Source organism: Puma concolor, chromosome B4 (assembly GCF_028749965.1).
Source record: "Puma concolor isolate L17-30 chromosome B4, mPumCon1.1.hap2, whole genome shotgun sequence".
Lineage (NCBI taxonomy): Eukaryota > Metazoa > Chordata > Mammalia > Carnivora > Felidae > Puma > Puma concolor.
In genome coordinates, this window is record NC_141673.1 from 116,410,225 (window position 1) to 116,426,627 (window position 16,403).

The following is a 16,403-nucleotide window of genomic DNA, read 5'->3' on the forward strand; positions in this document are numbered from 1 at the left end:
CCTGTATCTGTCTGCCACAGTGACCAAGTAGGCTGTATCCTTATAATTCAAGGCCAGTTTAATATTCAACAATTAATCAATGTAATTTCCCATATTAACAAACTACAAAGAAAAACCACTGGCTCATCTCCATAATTACAGAAAAAATATTTTAAGAAATCTAAAACTCATTTTGAATAAAAGGTCTTAGCACTGGAAATACAAATGAACTCTCTCAATTTGATAAAGGGCATCTACAACAGAGCCTCCAGCTAACCATTATGCTTAATAATGAAACACAGAATGATTTTCCCATAGGATAAGGAGAGGGAGTGAGAGAAAGAGACAGAGATAGACAAAAAGAGACAACAATGTCTCTGAGATCTGTGGGGCAATATCAAGCAATCTTTTATACATGTACTTGGAGTCCATGAAGACAGGAAAGGAGGAAAGTGAGAACAGAACAAAAGAAATATTTGAAGAGATCCAGCAAAAAAAAATTGATAAGATTGAAGAAAGACATAACCTACGGGTTCAAGAAACTCAATGAGTTCAATGCAGGATAAATATTATAGTCAAATTGCTAAGAAACAAAGATAAAGAACAAGTCTCAAAAGTACCCAGAAGGGGAGGGGGGGAGAGCACAGAAAGTGGAACAACCACACAGAAAAAAATCAAGCACTGGAAGCATGAAGAAAATGGAATTATGTCTTCAAAGTGCCAAAAGATAAACTGAAATAATTTGCCCAGAACTCTATATCAAGAAAGGAAGGTCAGGGGTGCCTGGGTGGTTCAGTCGGTTAAGCATCTGACTCTTGATTTCAGCTCAGGTCATCATCTCACAGTTCCTGAGTTCGAGTGAGGACCTCCTTGTTAGGTTTGATTAATTTGCCAGAATGGCTCAAAAAACTCAGAGAAACTTTTTACTTACTAGATCTCCAGCTTATTACAGGACAGATATAACCCAGGAAGAGCTAGATGGAAGAGATAAATAAGGCATTGTATGGGGAAATGGTGTGGAGTCTGTGCTCTCTCCATGCACACCACTCTCCCCAAATGTCACCATGTTCACCAGCCCAGAAACTATCTGAACCCTTTCCTTTCCTTTTAATTTTTATGGAGGCTTCATTTCATAGGTATGATTGATTCAATCACTGGCCATTGTTTTTTTAAATCAATCTCCAACCCCTCTCCCCTCTCAGTAAGTTAGGGAGTTGGGAACAAAGGTCAGACCAAAAATTCCAAAATTCTAGTCACATATTGGCTCCCCTGGCAATCGGCGCCCATCCTTTTGTTACATGGGGACTTTCCAAAAGTCACCTCATTAACATAACCAAAGAAAGCTTTATTACCCTCATCATTTTGGAAATTTCAAGAGTTTTATGAGCTCTGAAATGAGGATGAATAAGTGGATACAAAGACCAAATATATATTTCTTTCTATAAATCACAATATCACAATGTGTGACCTTTCATTTAAAAAAGGAAGAAAAATTCAGAAGATAGAACTAAGTTCCTAGGAAGCTGATTCTAGAGCCATGGAGAAATAATCCCAAGCATTGAAATCTAATCAAAGAACTCAACATTTTCCCAGCTAAATTTCAGAATTACTGTGGACCAATGACTCCTTTTTACCTTCCATTTTCTCCTTTTTGAACAAGAATGTTTATAGCTGTTGCCCTATGCCTCTCCCACAATTATCTGTTTGGTGTGTTGGGGGAAGATAATTTGTATCTCTACTTTACAGGTTTACAGAGGAACCATGCCCAAGGGCCTCACCTATACCTAGCCTAATTCAGATAATGCAATTTTGGGCTTGGAAGAGTTGCTATAAAAAGATTAGATTTTGGGGGATTTGGGGGATGGGTAAATATATTTTATATATGGGAGTGACATGAATCGTTAAGGGCCAGAGAGAAGACAGTGGCAGACAGACTTTGATGATCCCCACTACCTATATTCATACTCTTGCATTACCCCCCCACCCCGAACATGGATGGGACCTGTGACTTCCTCCTAACGAATAAAATATGGTAGAGATGATGGAATGTATGTGATTTCATGTGTATGATTATATTGCATAAGACTGTATCACCTGTTTCTCTGGAGTCTCTCACTCCCTTGCTGGATTTGAGGAAGAAAATGGCCATTTGGAGAAATTTCTGATGGCCAGGAACTGTGGGTGGCTTCTCAGAGCAAAGACAGTCTCTTCTGCAAATCATGTTGGGAAAACTGGACAGTGACATGCAGAAGAATGAACCTTGACAACTTTCTTACACCATACACAAAAAGAAACTCAAAATGGATGAAAGACTTAAATGTAAGAAAGGAAGCTCTCAAAATTCTAGAGAAGAAAACAGGCAATGACCTCTTTGACCTCAGCTGCAGCAACTTCTTACTCAACATGTCTCTGGAGGCAAGGGAAACAAAAGCAAAAATGAACTATTGGGACCTCATCAAAATAAAAAGCTTCTGCACAGCAAAGGAAACGATCAGCAAAATTAAAAGGCAACCGATGGAATGGAAGAAGATATTTGCAAATGACATATCTGATAAAGTGTTAGTATCTGAAATCTAGAAAGAAGTTATCAAACTCAACACCCAGAAAAACAAGTAATTCAGTGAAGAAATGGGCAAAAGACATGAATAGACCCTTTTCCAAAGAAGACATCCTGTTGGCTAACAGACACGTGAAAAGATGCTCAATGTCACTCATCATCAGGGAAATACAAATCAAAACCACAATGAGATACCACCTCACACCTATCAGAATGGCTAAAATTAACAACTCAGGTAACAACAGATGTTAGTGAAGGAGTGGAGAAAGAGGAACCCTTTTGGGGGTGCCTGGGTGGCTCAGTTGGTTAAGCGTCTGACTTTGGCTTAGATCATGATCTCACTGTTCCTGAGTTTGAGTCACTTGTCAGGCTCTGTGCTGACAGCTCAGAGCCTGGAGCCTATTTCAGATTCTGTGTGTCTCTCTGCCGCTCCCACATGCACACTCTGTCTCTCTTTCTCAAAAATAAATAAACATTAAAATATATATATTTTTAAATCTCTTATAAAAAAAAAGAGGAACCCTTTTGTACTGCTGGTGGGAATGTAAACTGGTGCAACCACTCTGGAAAATAGTATGGAGGTTCCTCAAAAAATGAAAAATAGAACTATCCTATGACCCAGCAATTGCACTACGAGGTATTTATCCAAAGGACACAGGAGTGCTGATTTGAAGGGGTACATGAACGCCAATGTTTATAGCAGCACTATCAACAATAGCCAAAGTATGGAAAGAGATGAAATATCCATCAACTGATGAAATATATATATATATATATATATATATATATATATATATATATATATATATAATGGAATATTACCTGACAATCAAAAAGAATAAAATCTTGCAATTCGCAGCAGCAACATGGATGGGACTAGAGTGTATTACGCTAAGAAAAATAGGTCAGTCAGAAAAAGACAAATCTCATATGATTTCACTCATATGTGGAATTTAAGAAAAAAACCCAGATAAACATAGGAGAAGGGAAGCAAGAATAAAATAAAAACAGAGAGGGAGACAAACCATAAGAGACTTAAATACAGAGAACAAACTGAGGGTTGCTGGTGAGGTATTGGGCCGGGGGATGGTCTAAATGGGTGATGGGTATTAAGGAGGGCACTTGCTGGGATGAGCTCTGGGTGTTATATGTAAGTGATGAATTACTAAATTCTATTCCTAAAATCATTATTATACTATATGTTAACTAGCTTGGATTTAAATTAAAAAATAAATAAAGTTTACTTAATAAAAAAAAAAAAAGAAAAGAAATAGAAGCCACAAAGAACTGAATTCTGCCAAAAAATGTGTGAGTTTGTAAACAGATCCTTCCCCAGTCAAGCCTCCAGATCAGAACTTTGATGTAATGGGCTATGGTAGCCACAAATATATGTCCATTTCTTATTCTCCAGAACCTATTGAATGGGATATTTGCAGATGTGATCAAGTTAAAAATCTTGACAAAGGGATATTTGCAGATGTGATTAAGTTAAAAATCTTGAGGTGAGGAGATTGTTTAGAATTGTCTAGGTGGGCCTTAAATGTCCTTGTAAATGTCTTATTCCAGTGGGTTTCTTAGGGTTTTAGTATAAACCTCTAACTTATCACTTTCAGATAATATTATACCACTTCATGTGTTCTATACTTTATAACAGTGTGTTTCCTTTCCTTCTCTCCTGGCCTTTGGTCTATTGTCATGCATTTCACTTTCACATGCTAAAATTTCCCTCTTTATTTTCATTTAAACAGTAGATTACTTTTAAAAAGATCTAAATAGGGTGCCTGCGTGGCTCAGTTGGTTGAGCCTCCAACTTCTGCTCAGGTCATGATCTCACAGCTTTTGAGTTCGAGCCCCGTGTCGGGCTCTGCACTGACAGCTCAGAGCCTGGAGCCTGCTTCAGATTCTGTGTCTCCCTCTCTCTCTGTCCCTCCCCCACTCACACTCTGTCTCTCTCTATCTATCTCTCTCAAATAAACATTAATTTTTTTAATAAATAAATAAGTAAATGAATGAATCAATGAACGAATAAATAAATAAATAAATAAATAAATAAATAAATAAATAAAACATTAGGGTTGCCTGGGTGGCTCAGTCACTTGAGCGTCCAACTTCAGCTCAAGTCATGATCTCCCAGTTCCTGGGTTCAGGCCCTGCATCAGGCTCTGTTCTGACAGCCCAGAGCCTGGAGCCTATTTCAGATTCTGTGTCTCCCTCTCTCTCTGCCCCTCCCTTGATCATACTCTGTTTCTCTCTCTCTCAAAAATAAATAAGCATTAAAAATTAAAAAAACATAAAAAGATCTCAATAAAATAGTATTGTCTTCCTCATGATTTACTATCGACAGTCTTCTTTTCTTTGTGTAGAATATAATTCCCTCTGGTATCATTTGCCTTTAGCCTGAAAGACTCCTGTTGGTATTTCTTGTATTATTCTTAATTTTTCTAAGTCTGAAAAAAAAAAAAAGATTTATTTGCCAACACTTTCAAATTATTTTTCCACTGGGTATGGAATCCTTGGTTGACAGTTTTGTTTTCTTTTTTCTTTTTTTTTTTTCCTTTCTACAAATTAAAGATGTTGCTGTACTTTCTTCTCACTTGCGTTCTTCCCAATAAGAAATCTGTTGTCATCTTTACCTTTGTTCTCTGTATATAACTTGTTTTGGGGGGGGCTGCTTTTCAGCTTTTCTCTATATCATTGGTTTTATGCCATTTGATGGTGATGTGGTTTTTAATTTTCTTTACGCCTTTTGTGCTAGGAGTTTGTTGAGTTTCTTGGATGTGGGAGATTATAGTTTTCATACAGTTGGATTTATTTTGCTTTCTATTATTTTTTCACATATTTTTTTCTACCTTTCACTGTCTCTTCCTCTTCAGGGACTGCAATTACATATGTATTAGTTGACTCACAGTTTTTCTATCATTCACGGATGCACTCTTCATTTTTTTATTTTTTTATCTCTTTGTGTCTCGTTTTGAATGGCTTCTATTAACATATCCTCAAGCCTGCTAATCTTTTGTTCTGATATGTCCAATCTGTCATTAATATCACCAGTGTGTTTTCTTTTTTTTTTTTTTTTTTTTTTAATTTTTATTTTTGAGACAGAGAGAGACAGAGCATGAACGGGGGAGGGGCAGAGAGAGAGGGAGACACAGAATCGGAAACAGGCTCCAGGCTCCGAGCCATCAGCCCAGAGCCCGACGCGGGGCTCGAACTCACGGACCGCGAGATCGTGACCTGGCTGAAGTCGGACGCTTAACCGACTGCGCCACCCAGGCGCCCCTCACCAGTGTGTTTTCATGTCAGACGTTGTAGTTTTCATTTCTAAAAGTCTGATTTAGTGTTTGTTTGTTTTTTTAAATATCTTCCATGTGTCTATTTTTTTGAACTGTGCAATACAGGTATAATAATTGTTTTAATATCCATTTATGGTAATTTTATTTTATTTATTTATTTTTTTAATTTTTTTTTCAATATTTATTTATTTTTGGGACAGAGAGAGACAGAGCATGAATGGGGGAGGGGCAGAGAGAGAGGGAGACACAGAATCGGAAACAGGCTCCAGGCTCCGAGCCATCAGCCCAGAGCCCGACGTGGGGCTCGAACTCACGGACCGCGAGATCATGACCTGGCTGAAGTCGGACGCTTAACCGACTGCGCCACCCAGGCGCCCCCATTTATGGTAATTTTAAATGTATCTTTCCTGGGTCACTTTTAATGGATTCATTTATATTTTTTTTATTATGTGTGTCATATTTTCTTGATTTCTTTTACATTTTATTATATGTGTCATATTTTCTTGATTTCTTTTACATGCCTGGTAATTCTATATTGGATTAATTATGAATTTTACCTTATATATTTATTTTCAGGTGATTCTTTCCCCCCCCCCCCCCCCCCCCCCCCACCTCAGAGAATTCACAGCCTCATGCACTGATCAGTACTCTGCGGAATACTCATGGAGGAGCCTCTGCAGCCATCCAGAGTTCTTTCTTTATGCAGCTGTCCCCTCTGGTACTCTGTCTTACCAACGGTAGCTAACTTGCTCTCCTTGAATGTTCAGCTCCATCTCCTAAATTCAGAGTCTTCTGGGTTCTATTTGGGTTGTCCTTCCCCATGTCACAGGCTGAAAACATTTATAAGGCAAAACCTGGCCATTCCTAGGACTCACCACTTATTTTCTGTGTTTGAGGAATTACTGTTTTCTGATGCTTACTGCCCAGTGTCTTGAAAACCTTTGTTTTATGTATTTTTTTCCCAGTTATTTTTTGTTTCACACAGAAGGGTAAATCTAGTCCCTGTTACGCCATCTCGGTTATAAGTAGAATCTCACTAGCACTTCTCTTGCTTCTTTTTCATTGTTTCCATCCCTCTACTTTTTCTCCATGTTGTTTCCTTTTGCACTATATCCTTTTGCATATTTATCACTGTTATTTAAAAATTCCTACCTGCACCATCTGCAGGTGTGTTTCTATTGGCTATGACCTCTATTGACCATAGGTCCCTTTTTTCATCTTCAAATGTGTCATAGTTTTTAGTGTATGCTGAACATTTTATAGAACAGGACACTAGCAAAAGAAGTAAATAATATTTCTAAGAAATATCTTATCTCTTCCGTGAGGCTCCAAACTTGGAGAGCTGAGTCCATGTGATATGTAGTCAGCTTGGGTCTGAACTTGTTTCAGTTTTAGTCTGATTCAGTTCCCCCCTGGTTTCAAATGTTTTGAGAGAGGTTACTTTTTCCCTTTGGCAGATCTTAGAATCTGAGCACCTGAGACAGTCCAGAGATTTCTTTATGGTATACCCAAAGATGACAGTGTTCTAAGCCACAGGAGATCTTTCTTTGCCTGGTGTCAGGGTCGCTGGCAAGTTCTCTGGAACTACTCTCAGGTTTCTGTTCTGCTGAAATGTGAAAGCCTCGAGTTACTGTTCCCTTGCCCATTTAGTTCTTGAAAGTCCACAGTGCCTCAGATGCTCTCTCAGCTCTCCCACCCTGCCCCCCACCCTTAGAAGGCAGCTGCATCCCACTTGGGTAAGATCTCTCATGCCTCATGGGGGAATCTGTCTCAGTTCTCTGCCCCCAACCTTCAGCACATTGCGCATTAACTTGGTGAAAACCTATATTAAAAAGTTGAAGGGTGGGAACAGATTCACTCTGTGGCTGGGCCTCTTTGGCATTCTAATTTTTCACATTGTCTCAAACCCACTACAATTTCTTACAAGTTTGGTAGATTTCTCTCTACCATGTAGAGTATCTTTCTCCTCTTCCCATTGATTCAACTTTTTTGGTTGTTATGGTAAGAGTGGCAGCCTCTTTTTACTTTCTACATCAGAATCAGAAACAGAGGTACCCTAAAACTTTCTCTTATTATGCCATTTTATAGAAAATGAAATGAGTCACTTTCTCACAGAAGTTTAGTTTTCTTGTCATAGAGGAAATTCCATTTCCCATTGAGTTTGCCTAACTTTCATGAGGGCTGGGAGGGCTGGGACAGAGAACTGGGATCTTGAGATTTGGAAGGAAATGTAGGGACCATCCTGCCTAATTCCCTGCTGATGCTACTTACTTGGGAACTCTCCCACCAACATAGTTTTGTGTGGGTGTTTTTTATTGTCTATGTGTCTATGTGTGATTGTCTCTGGCTGAAGTTGACACAGCAATTCCCACTGTACAGTGGCTTATTTCTTCTCTCTGAATTTTGAACATTAAGCCAAATAAACATCCAGAAAACTTTCCATGTGCTCAACCAGCTTTGTCTGGTCTGGCTTACACTCTGGACTTGGATTGGGCCATCTTTTTTTTTTTTTTTTTTTTTTCCAGAATAGATGGATCCATATGCATCTAGTATTTCTGTGCTCATTTGATTACTAAGTTGCCTCATTGGGACTCGGGAGGGCAGTTGCTTGTTTGTTTTGTTTTTGAACACATATCCATTAGTTTTTGTTTTGTTTTGTTTTTGACTTGGTGGTCTGTTATGGAAATAAAAGTTTAGAAGAAGCCCAGCTCATGGTAACAGACAAACACTCTTTAATAATGACTTTTTATATGTTTAAAAACAGGACCTATAAATCCTGAATGATTTGTCATTTTATTGGCCAAGTGGAAATGTACTGTGGTTAATGTAGTTATACAAAATTATGTTACTTGTTTCCTCACAGTGGCAGTAAGTACTAATAGGAAACATGTGACTTTACTCACTTATAAGGCACAAATTAGCACATCCTGTGACCGCTGTAGAATTTGGCCATGATAAGAGAATGCTAATGTATCATCGTAAAGTGAAAGCCTCTTCTCTGATCTTAGCAGATCCATATCCTGTTGACCATTTTGAGCTTCAAAAAAAAAAAGAAACAATTAAAATTTACCAAAAGTTGATATTACCTGGAAGCAATAATAAGCTTCAAGTATATATGAAGTACCTATCATCATGATTGTCAGGCACTGCATGAGGTCCTTCACATACATGATCTCATTTAAATCTCCTTCCATCCTTGATTAGTAGCCTCTAAATTAAAACTTCAATTTGACTGATGAGGAAGCTGGGAGCATTTCAAGGTCATAAAGCTAGTGAGTGAGGATCCAAAATCAGGTCTGCCTAACCCCAGAGTGTGTTTTCTCTGAGACCATACTGCCTTCCACCCCATGGGCGGATTTTTCTCATCCATCTTCTCTTCTCCTCTGCACACTTTCCTCCTTAATCAGCAAGATCTCCCTCCCATCCTGGCCAATCAGAATCCAGCTGAGCACCTTCCATGGGCAGAGCAGTAACTGTACCATTCTCCTCTTTCAGTTCCCTATCGTTCCCCTTTATTATCTCAGCCATCTTGGGGCGCCTGGGTGGCTCAGTCTGTTGAGCGTCTGACTTCGGCTCAGGTCATGATCTCACAGCTCACGAGTTCAAGCCCCACGTCAGGCTCTGGTGCTGACAGCTCAGAGCCTGGAGCCTGCTTCGGATCCTGTGTCTCCTCTCTCTGCCCCTAACCCACTCGCATTCTGTCTCTGTCTCTCTCAAAAATAATCATTTAAAAACAATTATTATCTCAGCCATCCACTTTCCTATCACCCTGCCCACACCTAGTATATTCGAGCAAATGCAGACCTGGCAGAGAAGGGGCCAAGTCAAGGTTCAGGTCTACGATGAAACATGAAAGCTCCACCATTAGGGTCACTGCTTGGGTAGACAAAGGACGATAGGAACAGAAATCAGAACAGTGATCACCTTTGACATGGGAGAGAGACTACAAAGATCATTTCTGGGGTGGTGGAAATGTTTTAAATCTTTTTCAGTGCTGTTTGCAAGAGTATATACATTAGGGAAAACTACACAAATCTACACATAAGAGGTAGCTATTTTAAGTATAAAATTATACCCCAGTAAAAAATTTTTAAATAGTATTAAAAAAAAAAAAAAAGCAAGTGCTATGGCCTGGATGGCTACCTTTTATTTATTTTTAAAATTTTATTTAAGTAGTCTTCACACCCAAGTGGAGAGCTCAGTGTGGGACTGGAATTCACAACCCTGAGATCAAGACCTGTGCGGAGACCAAGAGTTGTACACTTAACTGACTGAGCCACCAGGTGCCCCTGGATGGCTACATTTTAAATGGTGTGGCTTTGGCTTTGAGGGCCTGCTCCAGTCCTCACCCATGTGCTTAATTATGCTCTAGTTATGCCCTTGAACTAGCTAGTTGACCCTTAGTCCCCATCAGAAGACTTGACTTCCACCAGCTTACCCCATATGTTTACCTTCCCACAATTTACTGCTCCTATAAGCCCAACCCACTTTCCCTTTGTCTTGTCACTTCCCCACAATTTACTGCCCTTTGTTAAAATGGTACATAAGCATTCCAAGTTTAACCACTTCTTTGGGAGTTCATTTCTTTTCTGTGAAGTCCTCAATGCACATAAACTTTAAAATATTATCATCAAATAAAATCTGTATGCCTTTTCTTAATCAATTGTGGGTTTTTGTTTTTGTTTTTGTTTTTTGTTTGTTTGTTTTGGTCAGTCTAATGTGCAGGATCTAGCTGAGGGATTTAAGAGGGTAGAGAAAAACTTTTCCTCCTTTACAGTAGCTGAGGTTCGAGGACACCAGGTGAAGAAGAATCCATGTGCCATATGTAGCACCTAAGGTTTTAAAAGGAGAGGGAGGCAGAGTGCAGAGTCACGGATGTGGCACCAAAGCAGGTGACCCTCCGTAAAAGGTGCTCTGGTTCTGGGCATTATCCAAGAGAGGACAGACCAGCCCTGCTTGTGCTTTTCTAGAAACTCTCACAGCCAAGGGCAAGGGCTGTGGACTAGCAGCCTTCCCCAGTAAGTTAATGCCCCCACTGCTCCTGCTTCCTTCCTTCCTTGGGAAATGCTGGTTCTCAAACCTCAAAGGCCCCTGGCCCTTGGAAGGAGTAAGTGAACAGCTTCCTGAGGCATCAGACAAAGGCAACCCCTTAACCCTAGCAAGAGTGGCTCAGGGCAAGCCAGGGCTTTGGCTTCTAAAGAACTGATGAGCATTACCGTGCCATTGCAGGCCCAACCCTGCCATGGAGCAGTAGAAATGCCAGAACTACCCTGTCCTCTCTCTTTCTCTCCCCACTCCCTCTCTTTGTCATCTTCCAACTGGCTGGCCTTTGATCTCAGCACAGAAAACTCAGGCCCATTATAAACCTGTTTACACTCTAATGACAAGAATACAGACACAAGTAATTAGAGATGAAAATTAAATGGCCTAGCCCATCTCCCCAGAAGAACCAGGAAGGGCAGTCTGGATGAGTCAACCAGCTCAGGCAACAGGAGTTTGCTTCAGGCAATCTAGGATGTGGCTTTATTTTTCCCCAGATCCTTTCTTTGTAGCAAAATAACTCAGTGAGGGCCACTTCAACAAATCTGTGAAGCCCTCTACCTGTGTCCAGTCTCCCCCTTGAACAACAATTTCTGAACAGCTCCACAAAGCTCTTGTCCCATTTCAGGTGCCCGGTGAGCTCCAGACTTCTCCCTCCCTATCTGATTTCAGGAATAAACGCTGGTATCAGTCATGTATACCTTAGTGAGAATTCCTTAAAATTTTGTTTTAAAGTCTAGTGTGTGACAACCACTCTGAGTTTACAGAACTGAACTAAAACAATCACCCCTGATATCAACATCGAGGAGAAAGGCAGCACGTACCAAATCCATTTTAAACTGTCTTGCTGGGTAATAGCTGCAAAAGTCATGTTCTGGAAAGTGCAAAACACCAATTTCACTTACACACTAGGCCAGGAGTAATTGGTTTCTGTCTGCAGGCATGCCATTGAACTAGTGTGCTCTAACAGGAAGGCTGCACCCATGTTTGAGTCCTTTTTGCACAATAACCTGTTATTTTGTAATTGGTATAATATTCTCTTAGGGCTCTGATTTTATGTTTAAAAAGAAGTACTGAAAACAAGGACTTTTTTCTTTCTTTCTTCTTCTTCTTTTTTTTTTTTTTTTTTTTTTAATGACCGAATCCAACACTATTACCAACCATCCCAAACTGAGTCGCTTTCAGTTACCAGGAAAGAGATTAAGTGGTCTATACCAACTTTGCAGCTCTTTGCTCGGAAGCATGAACCAATATCAGGGTCAAGCGCATAGGCAGCATCTTTCATTACTGTGAGGCAAGCCTCCAGTCAAACCATCAGAGTGGAGCCTTCTGGTCTCCAGAAAGTCATTATGTACTTGGGATTATCATTAATTTTCTCTCCCTCAAGTGCTTCTGATGAATGTGAGGGCTGTGGGCTAAGGCCAGTCTATGCATTCACTGATAAAAGGTTCTGTGTTCAATTTTCTCAAAGTGCCCTTAGAGAATCCCCAATTTCCTGCCTCTTCCTAAGAAGAAACTGAATTCACCCTGCCTTCAAAAAGGGAGAATTGAATCCTCTTGGTGTACAGGCTTCCTGGAGTTTTGGCAGGACAGGCTACTGGGGTATTTCGAGACTTGGAACCTTTGCAGGCCAGTCTCTTTTGGGGAATAACAGTGTAGATAAGGCTGTTATTATTTATTGCAGACTGCAGAACTACATAATGTCTATGTGACTTCTGTTTCTCCATTCCATTTTCTCTTAGCCCAGCCTCGACCTACCTCCCGTGAATCTTATGCAAGCTCCTACAAGCCCTGCTGAGCCCACTTTTAGCTTTCTCTGCTGGAGTCCACACTGCCCAGGGCTCCCCTGACTCAGCCCATCCTTTTGGCCACGTCTTCAGATGTCACATTTGATGGAAGGCATCAGCTCCCTCAGACACACGGGGGATGCAGCTGGCGCATTACTGCAAGAATACACCCCATCCGCTGGGCTCCTTTTTGTTAGACAAGGGAGGCAAGGACACAGAAGCTCCCAGTAGAAGTGGCTTTGAGCAAACAATGGGTTCACACATAAAGCCCTGTGGTATCATCTTTTATGAAGCCATAGGGATTTGGGGGCACTAGTTGTCAAGCTTTCTATTGTTTAATTAAGTTATTGTCATGAGCTAAGATGAGCCGTAGATGTGTCCAGGGTATTGAAACAATGCCTTTTGTGTGGGGCCCGTGTGAAAGAACACTCTGGGGCTTTGTGCACAACGACTTCCCGTCTCCCAGGGCCCTGGTGTGTTGTTCCTCCACCACTGTCTAGGCTACTGCTGTGTCCAGGGTGTTCCTTGTGGTGTTTCAGCCACTGCTATTAACATCTGCCGAAGAGGCCATGCATTTCCTCTTTGTCGTGTAAATAAAGGCCACCTCATGGAAGCCAGCGTTGTCAGACACCTGCTGAAACTCCACGCTCACAGCTGCAAAGAGCAGTGTGAACAAGTTGCACGTTCAAGCAGAAGAGCTCTGCCCACAGACAGTGAAGCCCCAGAATTTCCATAAAAGCTCTGATTAGTTCAAACGTATCCACCATATAACAGACCTAGCAGGGTCTTGGTTTGCTTTTGTTTCATTATCCAAATATATGATTACAGCTTGGGCACCAGACTGTGGCATCTAGATCTCAACCCAGTAGTCTGGACGTCAGGGTCAGGGAAGAAAGCTCCATAGAGAAACTCTGCCCTCAGGCCTCCGGGAACTTCAACAGTATTCCCGGGCACTTCGACAGTATTCCCGGGCACTTCCTGAATAAGGAGTTTCCCTGAGTGCTCAGATGAGCCATCCTGGTCTTGGACAGAATCAAGGCATTTCTTCAAGAGAGCTAGGAGTCAAACGGTTATAAATTCTGTGCCAGGTGACAGGAGACATAGGCACAATTCGGACCCTCACGGGCTCCCGGATCTTGGTAAAGTATCCTCCGAGTTTGAAGTTTGTATTATTAGAGGTTTTTGGACAGTCCTCTGGAGAATTGTTGGATTTTTTTTTTTTTTTTTGCAAGAAACTCAAGGTTATAGGAATCAAGAGAGAAGCCTGGGTGAGCCTCTCTACCTGCCCTCTGTATCACCCTGAGCACCCCTGGCCTGACCTCTCTTGTAGGTGGTGGCTGAGCAGGATTTGTTTTGAATAAAGATTTTTGCTGTGTACAAAATACTACCATAGGACAGCTTGAAAGCTTCTGGACACTGTCGAAGGCCTCACCCATTCTAACATTCGAAGATCGGGGGACTTTATGGCTATATTGACGTGTGGACCCCATAGCTTAAATTCTCGCTGAGGGACAGGTGAGTACATCCTGTGGTCATGGTTGGGGGAGGCAGAGGCTGCAGGGATGCTCCGGCCAGGCCTGGGTCTTGGGAAGTGATGCACTAAGCCAGCCTTGTTTGGGAGCAGATCATAGCAGAGCTTAAAGAAGACTGTTAATGAGGCAAGAAATTTCATTAGACCCCATTGCCTTACAGAGAAGAAAAAAGTTGGAGATTTCTGTAAGTATAGATAAGGAGTCTTTTCAGATCCCGGTCTACCACTCCTCCACCTTCACAACCCCCAAGCCTTGCTGAGGTAACTGCCAAAGACATTCAGTAGGCTTGGGACACTCTGTAGGAAGCTGTTGTAGCGTGTGAGTCAACAATTTTTGTTCTGGATTCTCTAACAAGTTCAGGTAATCTCTTACTATTTCTTTTTCCTAACTGCCCCTACCTCCAGCCCATTAAACTCCTATCCCCTTACTAACCTGGACAAAACATCTAGTCCACAACTCCAGAATTTCAGCGCCTCAGGAAGAACATGACATTGCAGTAGCATTTACAATACAAAAAGCCAGTCTGTTATTTAAAAGATTAGTCAGTTTAAGAAAGGTCTTTGTCACATAAAACATCAAACAACTGATTCATTGGCCTGAAAATTTTTTTCAATAAATTCTTTTGAAGTTAGGTAGACATAACGTATGTGTGGCAATGCAAACCAAAAATGCTATGTCATTGAGGCATTGTGTATTCAGTATTGGTTACCACACATACAAATTTCAGACACAGTAGGAAATCTGATGTGCCCTTTCAAAAAGGAACTTGTAGAATTAAGCCTTTCATCTGCCTTGTGATGTGATTTGCATATTGTTTCTATATTATTGTATATTCAGTCATGAATGCTTCGTGAAAGAATAACTGTTTCATTACTGTAACTGTACTCAAATTCAAGACTCGGGGCCAGAAAAATGTGACATTAAACTTGTTTTAAGATAAAGACATCCTATTGACCAGGGGAAAGGTCCATGAGTCAGATGACATAGATTCTAGTCCTGGATATTACTGTGTATCTGCAGAGAGAATTTCTCTGCTTCTCTTCGTTGAAAGCCTTGCTCAGGCTTAGTTAGGAGCTTGAGTGTGGAATCAAAGAAACCTAGGTTTGCATCATTTATAAGCTGAGTGATATTGGACAGGTTACTCAACCGCTCCAAGTCTCAGTTTTATCACCTATAAAATGGGCATAATAATCATACCTATTTCATGAGGGTAGGGTAAAGATTAAAGACCATACAGAAAATGTTCAGTAAGTGGTCATTGTTATTATTGACCTTGATTTCCTTCATAATGCTGATTTTGTGTAAGACTGCCTCCAAGATTCTTTTCATTTTTAAAATGCTATGATCCTCAGACTTGTCAAATTTAGCCTTCTTCCTTAGGGTCAAGACATATAGTTGGTCCCAGGAGTCCTGTTGTGGATAGCCCAATTCTTGCTGGGGTGACCATGGTGAGGTTCTAATGCACCTGCCTTCAGGCACTCAGAATAGGCTGGGACAAAGCGTTTGGCAAAGAAGATGAAGGCTGTATTGGAGATTCCTCAGTAAGACACTGAAGGTGCCAAACTGGAGGTATGGGCTATAGACCATAAATCAGGCAAGAGAGACTCAGCCCAGACTAGGTTGGCAGGGAGGATATAAGGCCAAGGAGGGACAAGAAGTGGGGATTAAAGTGAGGAACTCAGGGGAACCTGGGTGGCTCAGTTGGTTGAACATCTGACTTCGACTCAGGTCATGATCTCATGGTTCATGGGATCGAGCCCCACGTTGGGCTTTAAGCTAGTGGTGCAGAGCCTGCTTCAGATTCTCTGTCCCCCCTCTCTCTCTGTCCCTTCACCACTCGTACTGTCACTCTCTCTGTCTCTAAAAGAAATAAACATTAAAAAAAAAAATGTCAGGTACTCAGCCAAGAGTTCCTAGCTCGAGAGAAGCACATGTAGACGAGACTCATGCAAAGGAGGAGGTCCTTGGTGACAGCTTAAAGTGTTTGCTTTTCAGTCTGGAAGGAGCTATTGCTGATGCCCTGCTACCCAAAGGGTGTGTCCTGTGGACCAGTAGCATCTGCATTGCCTCAGACTTGGTTGGAAATGGAGACTCTCATGCCTTAATCCAGATCTACAGAACTAGAAAGTGCGTTTTGACAGGACTCCAAGCTGGAGGGGTAGATGAGTGATGCTCAACCTGTCACTTTAATCAATTCCTTTGAGATAGAGATAAC